The sequence below is a fragment of the Monodelphis domestica genome, chromosome 5 (assembly GCF_027887165.1).
Source record: "Monodelphis domestica isolate mMonDom1 chromosome 5, mMonDom1.pri, whole genome shotgun sequence".
NCBI classification, from domain to species: domain Eukaryota; kingdom Metazoa; phylum Chordata; class Mammalia; order Didelphimorphia; family Didelphidae; genus Monodelphis; species Monodelphis domestica.
In genome coordinates, this window is record NC_077231.1 from 67473411 (window position 1) to 67486803 (window position 13393).

At 31.6% G+C, this 13393-nt stretch overlaps 1 protein-coding gene across 13 annotated transcripts in view; it reads right to left on the reverse strand.

Annotated features, from left to right (window-relative positions):
* MGAT4C (MGAT4 family member C) overlaps positions 1–13393 on the reverse strand; it is a 1236972-nt gene that overhangs the window by 23987 nt on the left and 1199592 nt on the right. For 6 of the 13 annotated variants that reach the window (XM_056798595.1, XM_056798596.1, XM_056798599.1 and 3 more), the window contains one exon: positions 4963–5059. The exons of the other annotated variants lie outside the window; for them this stretch is intronic. The gene's annotated coding sequence lies outside the window, so the exon portion shown is untranslated. The remainder of the gene's footprint in view (positions 1–4962; positions 5060–13393) is intronic. 13 annotated transcript variants of the gene reach the window in all.

Sequence of the window (13393 nt, forward strand, 5' to 3'; positions counted from 1 at the left end):
AGAAGTCTTTCTCTCTTTTTAAAGTACTTCCAAAGTACCTATGTAATGATCAGAAGGCTTAATTGCTCTACTTTATTCCCTCTAATCAACTCATTTACTTATCTTTCAGTCATACAAAGCCTTTGTGTCTTGACCATGACTTCTGCTATAAAACCATCATTTATGCTTCTATTTGTTGTTGGGTTACATGGAATTATGATTCTTCTGAAATAAGTATACCTCTTGATTTCTAACCATATAACATTACTGGCTAAATATTTTTTATCCCTAAAAATGGATTTTTTTCCTATCAGGAAGCAACTTAATATCATGGAAAGCAAATAGCAATTTTCCAGGTCATCTTCTTTCCTATTCAATTATTGACTCAAATTATTATCCATTTGCAATGCTTATTATAGATAAATGTATTGAAAGATTAACTGGGCTGCCCAACCATGCATAAAACATAATCTGGTCACTGTACAATTTTTAATGACTTACTTTACCCAAAATGGATGCCTCAGAACATCCATTCTGAATGGCCAATAATCTTATTAAAAATTATGAAATATCCCAGCTTAAAAAAATATCCAGTATCATTCATAACAGGAACCATCTGAAGGATTCCTCTATTGAGCTCAAGAAAATACCTAAGCTAGGGGAAACTGGGTTGTTCAGTGGGTTGAAAGCCAGGCCTAGAGAAGAGAGGTTCTGAGTTTAGACCTGGTCTCAGACATTTCCTAGCTGTGTGACCCTAGGCAAGTCACTTAACCTAAATTGCCTAGCCCTAACTGTTCTTCTTCCTTGGAGCAAATACTTAGTATTGATTCTAAGATTGAAGGGTCATTTAGAAAAATAAAAATTAAGCTACTTAAATAGGCAAGGATTCATATAACTTTTTAAATTGTATAATTAGAAAAATTTGTACTCCATCTCCCAGAATTCTTTTCTTGTCCCAAGAATCCTTTTCTTCATAATTCACATCTGCATTTGTTACCTTTATATATAAGTTTTGGTGGCTCCTCCCTCTTGCTCTCTTTTTCACACATGAGGCTGGTGAGCTCTCTCAATTTCCCTAGCCTTTTGTCCTCCTTTGCTTCAAGTTTTATTATTAATAAATCTTATAAATATAATACTTGGAGTATTGAATATTAATGTTTAAAATTTACAAAATCTTTATATCATTGATGGCTAGCACAAAGTACATAATTGCCTAAATACATGCTGAACTAAGTTCAATGTTTAAAGCACTCTTCTTCAATCTGGACTATACTAAATCATACTACATTTAATTGATTCAAGACCTTGATTGATAGACAATAAACTCCTTGAATGGAGAAACACTTTTTTTCCCCTAGTTATATCCTCAGAATCAATTACAATGCTAAGCATATAGTAGTCACTTAATTGCTTAATAATTGACTTAATATTTTGGTGAGAAAAAATGTTGCCTTGATTTGTTATTACTGAATAGTGATACTGAGAAGACCATTAATCGAATTATCTTCTTGTCTGTGTCTAACAAAGCATCACGGATAACCTTATAACACACACAATAGACTTCTTATTTGAAGATAGAATCTAAAGAAGTTACAGTCTATGATACAAACATACATTCCTCTTTTTTGAAAAAAAAAGTAAATGCAAATCAGAGGACTCATTCTCTATAACTCTCACTTATACATCTATGAACATATGGTTTTCTTTAGAAGATCATCTGTGTTAATGTTTTTTTTTTCTATATTACCATCCAAGGTACTCTCAATATGTGTAGAAATAATTGTTGAAAAATACAGAGAAAAAATACATGTGCGGGTAATTTCTATTATTCTTGATGTCATTCAGATGGAACTGAATTCTCATTTCCTACATGAAGCCTTTCCTCTCTCCAGCTCACAGTGTCCTCTTCTATACCCAACTGTAGTGCCTTTCTCCTCTAATAACATTTTATTTAGCTCTTTCATATGTATCAGTAAATATCATCTTTTTACTTATTTTGCATTTATTCATTTTTTTTCTACTTCCTCCATTTGAATGCAAAATCTTTACAAATACAGATTGCTTCATTCTTTGTATTTGTGTCCCCTGACCTTAGCAGTGTCTGGTACATAGTATTTGTTTAATGAAGGGGTGCTCATTATTGTGGATCTGTTGACAAGAACTATAATTTTTTGTTTCCCCCCATTCTATTGGAGTAGTCTTTACTTTTATCATGAAAATAATTCTATTGGGGGTGAGTAAAATTGCATCAATTATATCACAAATTTCTCCTACTTGTAGTTGTTCAACTTCTTTCTTCCTCCTCTGTTATCATTCCTACTTTCTATGGGGTGAGAGTCAGTGGTTTAACTTTATCCATTTCCATGTTTAAGTCAATTGCTTCTTCATTTAAGTTGAGTGTTAGTTGTTCTAATTGATATGTTTCTGGGTATACATATGTATACACACATATATTCATGTGTATATATATTCATGTGTATGTAACCACATGTACAATAATGTTCATAAAATGTACATAAATATCAATGAATAAACGGAGGCATATATGAATAACCATATCTTTATGTGAGGACACATAGAGCAAACATATGCCTGTTTGTCATTTCTGGATTGTGATACACAGATGACCATAAATCAAATTATCTTGGTGGTTGTGTCTATCAAAATATCATGTATAATCTAGCTGAGGTATACATGGGAAACATTGCATTAAAGATACACATTAATACTGTTTTGAGCTATTAAATTTTTTTTCAAATAAAAAGTAAAAAAATCAGAGATATCTTTCATTCTCCAGCAATACCACTCAGTCATTTATATGTACATATATACACATTTGTGTGTATATATGTACATATAGTATTTCATTTATAGGTAGATATACATATATATGTATTTTATGCATATGATTATATACACACAAAATGAGAATATACACTCAAATGGATGTGGATAGATAGACATACATATTTGGATATATTTGTACACATACACATACATATAACTCAATTAGAGCTACTCAGCCTAATTGAAGAAATTGTTGATTGATTAACTGAAATGTATAAAATTAAATCATTGACTCTCCTTATGATTATTTCAATGAGCTTTTTAAACAATGTAAAATAGGTACTAAAACAAGGAAGCCTTAAGAGACTATAACGCCTTCAATCAGGAAACAAAATCTCACTTTTAAGTGAAAATCATGCCAAAGATAAAACTAACATATAACACAAATTCATTTTCCAAATAGTATAACAAAAATATTTCAATAAGACCATATAAAGCAGCAGAATATTAAACCTGCACATATACATGTTAAGTTAGGCTTTAATTAATCAATTATCAAATAGCAGAAAGATAGTTCCTGTATTATTTCCCTGTTGAAAATCATTCTTTAGATTCTGCTAATATTTTTGCATGATTTTTCATATCCATAGCCTCTTATATTTCTATTTCAGTATCTATTGAGTATCTATAAATTATTATTATGAATATATATTATTATAAATATATATAAAAACTATTGAGTATCCATAAATTATATACCTACAGTTTCCCCATAATCTATAAGACTGTCCTATTTTGATTCTTATTTGCAAACTATATTTTTAAAAAAATTTTTGAACTATTGTTTTCATCCCTCACTTCCTCATGACAGGCACTAGAACATTTAGATTTGATTTGGGTGGAATTAATAGATCTTTGTTCAATTTTTCTACTTAATCCTCTGCAGCAATTATCTTCATGGTGGTCTGTTTATATATTTATTTTGAGTAATGCAAGGTGAAATCAGCAGGTAGTCTGTGGATTGTTGCAACTTACTCTCCTTGGGTACATGATGAAACCAAATACCAAATCCTTTTTATGTGTTTCTTGGGAAAGAATTTCTGTGGAACTTTCATTTGGTTGCAGACTTTGTTTCCTGGTTTCACTTATAACAAGTGCTAAAATGGAAGGAATTCAGTTCATTTAGTAGAATATAAATTTGTTGGTAATTAGATAAGTATTTCGCATTAAGAATATAATAGTTCTTGAAAGATTTAAGATCTCTGATCAATTCAGTGAACAAATACTACTTTCCTCACAGACAAATGATGGTTTCAAGGTGTAGCTTAAGATATACATTTTTGGCTACTGTGAATATACTGATTTGTTGTCTCTGACAATACCTGTAACAAAGATTTTTTTCTTTCTTTTAAAATATGTTGGGGAAAAGGAGCTATGGATGTGAATGCTAAGAAAAAAAGGAAAAAAAAATAGGAGAGTCATTGAGATTATGTTAATTAAAACAAGAAAATGAACTATAGAAGGAAGTACAAGTAAGATAGCTTTAGATTTAATATGTTGAATTTATTATCTAGAAAAAATAAATTTTATAATAATCATTCTTAGTTTATAGCTAGACTTCTGTTCTTTGTTTATGGGCATTCTTTTTTGTTTGTCCATAAAATAAGGATAAAAATATGGTAAAAAAGAATATTAATAATTATACTACTGTGTGCTGATTTTATAAAAATTTCACATTTCAGTACCTTCTGACTCCTATCTACACAGTATTTTCTTCACTGTAAAAATGGAAAGGGTGCCCAACAGGACTAAAAGTGATTTTATGATTTAATCTCTTTCATTTGTCACCATTGCCAAATAAAACATTATCTAATAATGATCAACTTTTCTGTGGTGACCCTAAACTGGTGCCCAGAAAGCAGATGCAATTTCTCACCAAGACCATTCTTAAAGGTTTTCTAGTTTGGTTATACTTGCTATAATTTTTGAGAACCCATGGTCATGAGAACCCATGAGAACCCTCTCTAAAGTACAGTGATACATTGGACTCACACTTCTATGAATGTTAGGCTGGGAATCTAATTGCTATTGAAAACTTTATTTCAATGGCAAAAAGTATTACAAGTACCAAATGAGTGATGTTCAAATATACTTTCAAAACATTTGTAATTATGAATTGCCAGTACAAAAACCAACCTCTTTTGTTTTATGAGATTTTCATCTGATTTCTAATAATTAAGGATGTAGATGCTGGATTAATCTATGGTAGAAAATAAATTTATATCTTCTTTACCTAGATAAAAATGCAAAAACATAATCAAGATATTTTTCATAGATATAAAAAAGCACCTTCAACATAGCAGAATAATAAAACAGATAGCATTTAATAAATCACTTCTAGAAACACTTATAAATGAGTTGTCTAGGCCAGCCAAACTCAAATAGAAATGGAGCCACTAAACTGTACATAAACATTTCTACTAGTAGCATATTTACTTAGAAAACCACCTATTAATGTGATCAATGTTCTATTATAGCTTTATTTATTTTGTTAAATATTGCCCAATTACATTTTATATGGTTCCCTGGCACTGAGGAATGTTGTGGGGTGTATGTTTGATATTTCTGGCATTGATCCAAGTATAAACTATTGTCTCAGAGCAATTATCAATCAATTCTCTCACATTTTGAACACAAATATTGGGGGGGAGTAATGACTTTACCAAGATAACATATCCTTGGAAAGTCTTCTCTTTTGTCTAATATTTAGGTGAAAAATCACATACAATACTTAAGATACATACACTAATACATACATACATATACATATATACATACATATATATATATATATATATATATATATATATATATATATATATCAACATTTAATTTCAAGAACTTTGCAAAACATTCTTGGGACAAGGGAGTCAAGATGGTGGTTTAAAAGCAACAAAAGTTGATTCCTTTGTGAAAACTCTTCCACACTAATGAAAAAAAAAGTCTTCAAGAGAGACAGAAAACTAAGTCCATCAAGACAGAGCTATGGGACCCTCTTGCTTGATTTTACTTAAAAGCTACTCATAGAAGGTTGAATTCTCAAGTTTAAGGAAAAGAAAGAAGGTCCCAGGGCCCCTCCCACACCTGCTGTGCTGAGACTTGGGAAGTGGGTGGAATCTCAGGGTTAGGGCTCCAACCTGGACAGAATACTTTGATACCACAACTACTGGAAGCTCAGGACTCTGACCACAGCTGGCAATGAGGCAGCTGGAGTAAAGAACCAGACAAGAGGGCAGACTGGTCAAAGCTTTCACACACTACACTTCCATTTTAGGCCTCTGCCTCTGAAAGTTTTGGTCTTGGCACATTCAGCTCTGCAGATCAGCTCAACTGACTTAATCCAGTTTATCCATAGTGCAGAGAAGAAGCCTTCAGAGGGAAGATAGACTCAATATCACAGAATTAATAAACAATATAAGGGAAAGATCCAACATTCCACCCCCACCTACTGTGCTGAGACCCATGGTAGGAATCCAGCTGACTGGGATCTGAAGGCAAAGGCTGCAACCTCGAATAGAATACCTTGGTACCACTATGAAAAGCTCAGGGCTCTGACTAGGGAGGATCTGTCAGGGAGGTGTCTTGCATAAAGGATTAGAGAGGAGAACTGAGGAAAACTAACTTCAACTTCCACACCAGCATTTTCACCTTCTGCCTCTGCTGGCAGCTAGGAAAGGTCTGCCCTCAGGGCACATTAATACAATAGGTCAACTTCATCAACCTAATCCAATTAATCAGTACTGCAGAGAAGAAGCCCCTTCTGGGCAGAAAAGCCCAAACCCACAGATCCAGCAAATAAAGAGAGGAGCAAGAATAGAGCAAAAAAGAAATGGGGGGAAGGGAAAATAGGAGTAAGCAATTGAAAAAGAAAAAAAGAAATTACAATTGACAGTTTCTATTCAGGTAATGGACAAAGAACACCTGGAAAAGAGGAAGACCAAGGAACACCAAGCAAAAAGTCAGAAACTTTGGAATCAGGTTTTGGAAGAACTAAAAAAAAAATTCAAAAAATAAACAGAGGTTGAAGAAAATTGGGTAAAGAACTTAAGAAGCAAAATAAGGCATCTGGAAACAAAGGCACATGAAGTAAAACAAGAAAAATAATGCCTTTAAAGCCAGAATTGGCCAGTTCAAAAACAAAGCAAAGAAAGTAAAAGATTAAAAAAATGACCTACAAAGAAAAATAGATCAAAAGGAAAAGGAGGATCATAAAGCAAGTATGAAATTCATTCTTTAAAAATTAGAATCAAACAATTATAAGCAAATGACTTCATAAGGTAGCAAGAATCTATAAAACGAAATCAAAAGGATGAAAAAAATGAGGAAAATATGAAATACCTCATTGATAAAACAATAGATGTAGAAAACAAATCTAGAAGAGACAATTTGAGAATTATTGCACTACCTGAAAATCATGACCAAATAAATAAATAAATAAATAAATAAAAGCCTGGACTTCTTTCTATAGGAAAATATCAAAGAAAAATTCCCTTGATATTCTTGAACAAGAGGGTAAAGTAGAGATTGAAGGAATACACAGATATCCTCCTGTATTAAATCCCCAATTGACAATGCTCAGAAATGTTATAACCAAGTTCAAGGACTTCCAGACAAAGGAAAAGATACTACAAACTGCTAAGAGGAAACAATTCAGATATGGAGCCACAGTTAGAATTACACAGGGCATGACTACATCCCCACTGAAGTATCAGAAGGCATGGGTTATATTTCAGAAAGCAAGGGAACTGAGTCTAAAACTAAGAATCAACAACCCAGAAAAATTGACTATATTCTTGCAGGGTAATGTATCATCATTGCATAAAATAAATTTTCAAGCATACCTGAAGAAAAGACCAGATTTAAATAGAAAACTTGATGTCCAAATATAGAACTCAAGAGAATCACCAAAAGGTAATTAAGGGAACAAAAAAAAAAACATTATGGGATTCAATAAGTTTAAATGATTTGTATTCCTTTATGAAAAATATGATATTGATTACTCTTAAAATTGTTATTATCATCAGTGAAGCTAGAAGAAGTATACTTAGAGGGTATAGAGACAAATTGTATAGGATAACATGTAAAAATATATATATATATAAAGACTAGGAGTAAAAAAAGAGCATAATACTAAGAAATGGGGAAAGAGATAAAATGGGGTAAATATATATTTCATAAAGAAGTACACAGGGGAGGGGGAGAGAAGGCCAATACAATGGAAGGGAAGAAAAGTTTGGCAACAGCTAATACTTAAATATTATGCTCATTGAAATTGGCTCAGAGAGGAATGAACAATCAGATCCATTGGGGCAGAAAATTGTATCATGTCCTATAGAGAAGTAGAAGGGTAATAATAAATGGGTTCATGGGGAGGGGAGCAATGCAAGGGAGGGAGATTTTGTGGGCAGGTCATTTAAAAGGAAATATAATAAGGGGAATAATAAGAAGGGAGGGGTGGGAAGGGGAGTAACATTAGGGAAAGGAAAGGGGGAGAATGACTAAAAGTGAAAAGTTGGAGGGGAGGGTAAGAGAGATAAGAGAAAAGGCAGAATCAAAGTAGGAAGAAAAAATGGAGGGGAATACACAGACAGTAATCATAAATATGAATGTGAATGGGATGAGTTCAACCATAAAAAGGAAACTGGAAGAACGGATTAAAAACTAGTATCCTATCATATGTTGTCTACAAGAACTACACTTGAGGCAGGTAGACATACACAGGGTAAAGAACAGAATTTGCTGGGCTGAAATTGAGACAAAAAAGGCAAGAGTAACACTTATGATCTCAGACAAAGCTAAAGCAAAAATAAATCTGATAAATAAGGAAGGTAAGTACATCTTGATGAAAGGCATTATAAAGAGTAAAGAAATATCATTAATCAACATATATGTACCAAATAATATAGCATTCAGATTTCTAGAGGAGGAATTAAAGGAGCTTAAGGAGGAATAGATAGTAAAACCATTCTAGTGGGGGATCTCAACCTTTCCCTATCAGAACTAGATAAATTAAACCAAAATATAAATAAGAAAGAAATGTTAGAAAAATTAGAGCTAATAGCTATCTGGAGAAAAATAAATAGGGATAAAAAGGAATACACCTTCTTCCTCAGTAGCACATGGCACATATACAAAGACTGACTATGTACTAGGGCATAAAACATTGGAAACAAATGTAGGAAAGCTGAAATAATAAATGCAATTTTCAGACCATCATGCAATAAAAGTCATCATGTATAAGGACTTATGGAAAGGCAATTGTAAAATTAAATGGTAACCAAATATTCTAATTTTTCATAATTGGTGAGTCAAAGAACAAATCAAAGAAACAATTACTCATTTCATTAAAAAGAATGACAATGAGGAAACAACTTATTCAAAATCTATGGGCTGACGTCATAGCAGTACAAAGGGGAAAATTTATATCTCTGACTGCATATATCAATAAATCAGAGAGGGAAGAGGTCAATAAATCAGGCATGTGAATTGAAAAACTAGAAAGAGAACAAATTAATAATCCCCAGATAAAAACTAAATTGAAAATGCTAAAAATCAAAGGAGAAATGAATAAAATTGAAAGTAAAAGAGCTATTGAACTAATAAATAAGACTAGGAGCTGATACTTCAAAAATAGATAAAGCACTGGTTAATCTAATAAAAAAAAGAAAGAAGAAAATCAAATAAGCATTATCAAAGATGAAAAGAGTGACCTCACCTCTAATGAAGAGGAAATTAAGGTAATTATTAAGAAGTATTTTGCCCAATTACATAGAAATAAATATGATGATCTAGGTGAAATGAGTGAATATTTAAAAATATATAAATTGCCTAGATTAACAAAAGAAGAAATAAAATACCTAAATAATACCATCTCAGAAAAAAGAAATTGAACAATCCATCAAGAACTCCCTAAGGAAAAAAAAATACCCAGGGCAAGATAGATTCACAAATGAATTCTATCAAACATTTAAAGAACAACTAATCCCAATATTATACAAATTATTTGACATAATAAGCAAAGGAGTTTTACCAAATTCCTTTTATGACACAAATATGATACTGATTCCAAAGCCAGGCTGGTCAAAAACGAAGAAAGGAAACTACAGACCAGACTCCTTAATGAACATAGATGCAAAAAATCTTAAGTAGAATACTAGCAAAAAAAATTCCAGTAAGTTAACATGAGGATTATTTACTATGACCAGGTGGGATTTATACCAGTAATGTAAGGATATTTTAATATTAGCAAAACCATCTATATAATTGACCATATCAATAACCAAACCAACAGAAATCATATGATTATCTCAATAGATACAGAAAAAGCCTTTACAAAATACATCCATTCCTATTGAAAAAACTAGAAAGTATAGGAAAAGATGGATCTTTCCTAAAAATAATAAAGAATATATATTTAAAACCAACACCAAACATCATCTGCAATGGAGATAAGTTAGAAGTCTTCCCAATAAGATCAGGAGTAAAGCAAGGATTAGTATTGCCTAATTTATTATTTAACATTTTATTAGAAATGCTAGTGATAGTAATAATAGAAGAAAAATAAATTGAAGGGATTAATGTAAGCAATTTGGAGACTAAACTATCAGTCTTTTCAGATGTATATTTAAATAATTCTAGAAAATCAACCAAAAGGCTGGTGGTAATAATCGACAACATTAGGTAAATTCCAGGATACAAAATAAACCCCCACAAATCATCAGCATTTCTATGTATTTCCAACACAACTCAGCAGCAAGAGTTAGAGAGAGAAATTCCATTTAAAATCACCCTAGACAATATATTTAGGAATCTATTTGCAAAGATAAACACAGTAAGTATATGAACACAACTACACAGCACTTTCCAGATAATTAAAACTAGATCTAAATAATTAGAAAACCAGTAATTGCTTATTGGTAGGATGAACTAATATAAAACATAATTCTAACTAATATAAAACAAATTTCATTTGGAAGAACAAATGATCAAGAATATTAAGGGAAATAATGAAAAAAAGTGAAGGATGGGGGCCTAGAAGTAGCACATCTTAAACTGTACTATGCAGAGATGATCATCAAAACAATATATTACTGGCTAAGATACAGAAGGGTAGATCAACGAAAAAGGCTTGGAATAAATGACCTTAGCAAGATCGTGTACAATGAACCCAAAGATCCTAGCTTTTGGGATAAGAACTCACGATTTGACAAAAACTGCTGGGAAAATAGGAAAACATTATGGGAAGGGTTAGATTTACCTCAACATCTCACACCCTATAGCATGATAAGTTCAGAATGGGTAAATGAATTAAGTATAAAGAGGGAAATCATAAATAAATTACATGAACATAGAATACTATACTTCTCAGATCTATGGGAAAGGAAAGAATTTAAGACCAATCAAGAGATAGAGATTATTACAAAATATAAAATGAATAATTAATATTAAATTAAATTAAAAATGTTTTATAAGAGGAAAACCAATACAACTTAAATTAGAAGGGAAGCAACAAATTTGGAAATAAATCTTTATATCAAAAACCTCTGACAAATATATAATTTCTTAAATTTATAAGGAACTAAGTCAATTGTACAAAAAATCAAGCCATTCTCCAATTGATAAATGATCAAGGGACATGAAAAGGCAATTTTCAGTTAAAGAAATCAAAACCATCAATAAGTATATGAAAAATTGTTATAAATCTCTGATAATTAGAGAAATGCAAATCACAAAAACTCTGAGGTACCACCTCATACCTAGTAGATTGGTTAATATGATAGTAAAGGAATACAATAAATGCTGGAGGGATTGTGCCAAAATTGGGACACTAATGCATTGTTGGTGGAGTTGTGAATTGATCCAACCATTCTGGAAGGCAATTTGGAACTATGCCCAAAAGGTTTTAAAAGGCTACCTAGCCTTTGATACAGCAGTATTACTGCTGGGTTTACACTCCCAAAGGGATAGTAAGGAAAAATGAGTGTACAAAAATATTTATATCCTCACTATTTGTAGTGACAAAACAATTGGAAAATGAGGGGTCGTCCATTGGTTGGGGAATGGCTGAAAAAATTGTGGCATCTGATGATGATATGCTATCATGCTGAAAGGAAGGATGAAATGGAGGAATTCCATGTGACCTTGAAAGACCTCCAGGAATTGATGCAGAGCAAAATGATCAGAAGCAGGAGAACATTGTACACAGATACTGATGCATTATGGCACAATCAAATATAATGGACTTTTCTACTAGTAGCAATGCAATGATCCAGTACAATCCAGAGGGACTTATGAGAAAGACTGCTATACATATCTAGAGAATGAACAGTGAGAGTAGAAACACAGAAGAAAAACACATGATTGATCACATGGTCAATGGGTATATGATTGGGGATTTTGACTTTAAATGATCACTCTCTTACAAACATTAATAATATGGAAATAGGTTTTTAACAATGATCCACATATATCCCAGTGGAATTTCTTGTTGGCTCTGGGAGAGGGAAGGCAGGAGGGAAGGGAAAGAATATGAATCATGGAACCATGGAAAAATATTCTAAACAAATAAATTAATTAAAAACATTAGCTACAAAATATTGACATTAAAAATTAATAGATACCTAAGACCCAAAAGAACAAAACAAAACACAAACGTTCTTGGGTCAAAAACAAATCATAAGGTAAGACCAATTATGGATTAGGTTATTTCCTTATGCCAATCAAACAAAATTAAAATAGATGTAGAATTTTTACTAATACTTTACAAAATAAATTATGAACATATCATCTAAGGATTGGTAAAAAGGAATTTATTTAGGGTTTGTGAATATGTTATTTTAGACATAGAATTAAAACAATGAATAAAATATTAGAATTCAAGTATAACATAGATAATATATGTGTGCATGCACACATTAAGAAAGGAAAATATTTTCTAAGGTTTATCAGAAATAATGTCAGAAATGGGACTGGATTTTCAAAATAGGAAAAAATAATATATCAGAGGTCACATAAATGTTTTGTGTAAAGAGAGAAAATATATATATGTAGGGTCAAAAATTTTTTTTAAATGAAAGAAATATTCATTTGTCTAAAAATGTATCAATGCATTAGTCTGATCAATAATGTACTAAAATACAGAAATAATAACACTTCTTTCAATGAGGAGGTAATACAGGAATTGACAAATCAGTTGCATCCTGAAGAACCCATCAGGAATATTATGTGAGTTCTGAATGCCACCTTTGATAAAGAATATTGATAAGTTTCTAGAATTAGACAAGCAAGGATTTAAATTCTTGGAATATGAGTGATGGTGACTGGAATTACATGAGTACCTATTGAAGGAACTGGAGAACTTAGAGAAAAAGAGATTGGGGGAAATAGAATAGCTACCTTCAATTCTAAAAAAGGATGTACTGGTAAAACAAGATTAAGTTTAGTCTATTTTGCCCCAGAAAAGAAAGCTAGACAAAATTAGAGAAAATTACAGAGGCAAATTCATTGTTTATAACAAAAAAGAACATTATATAGAGCAACAGAAATACTGTTTGAAGAATAATTTGGT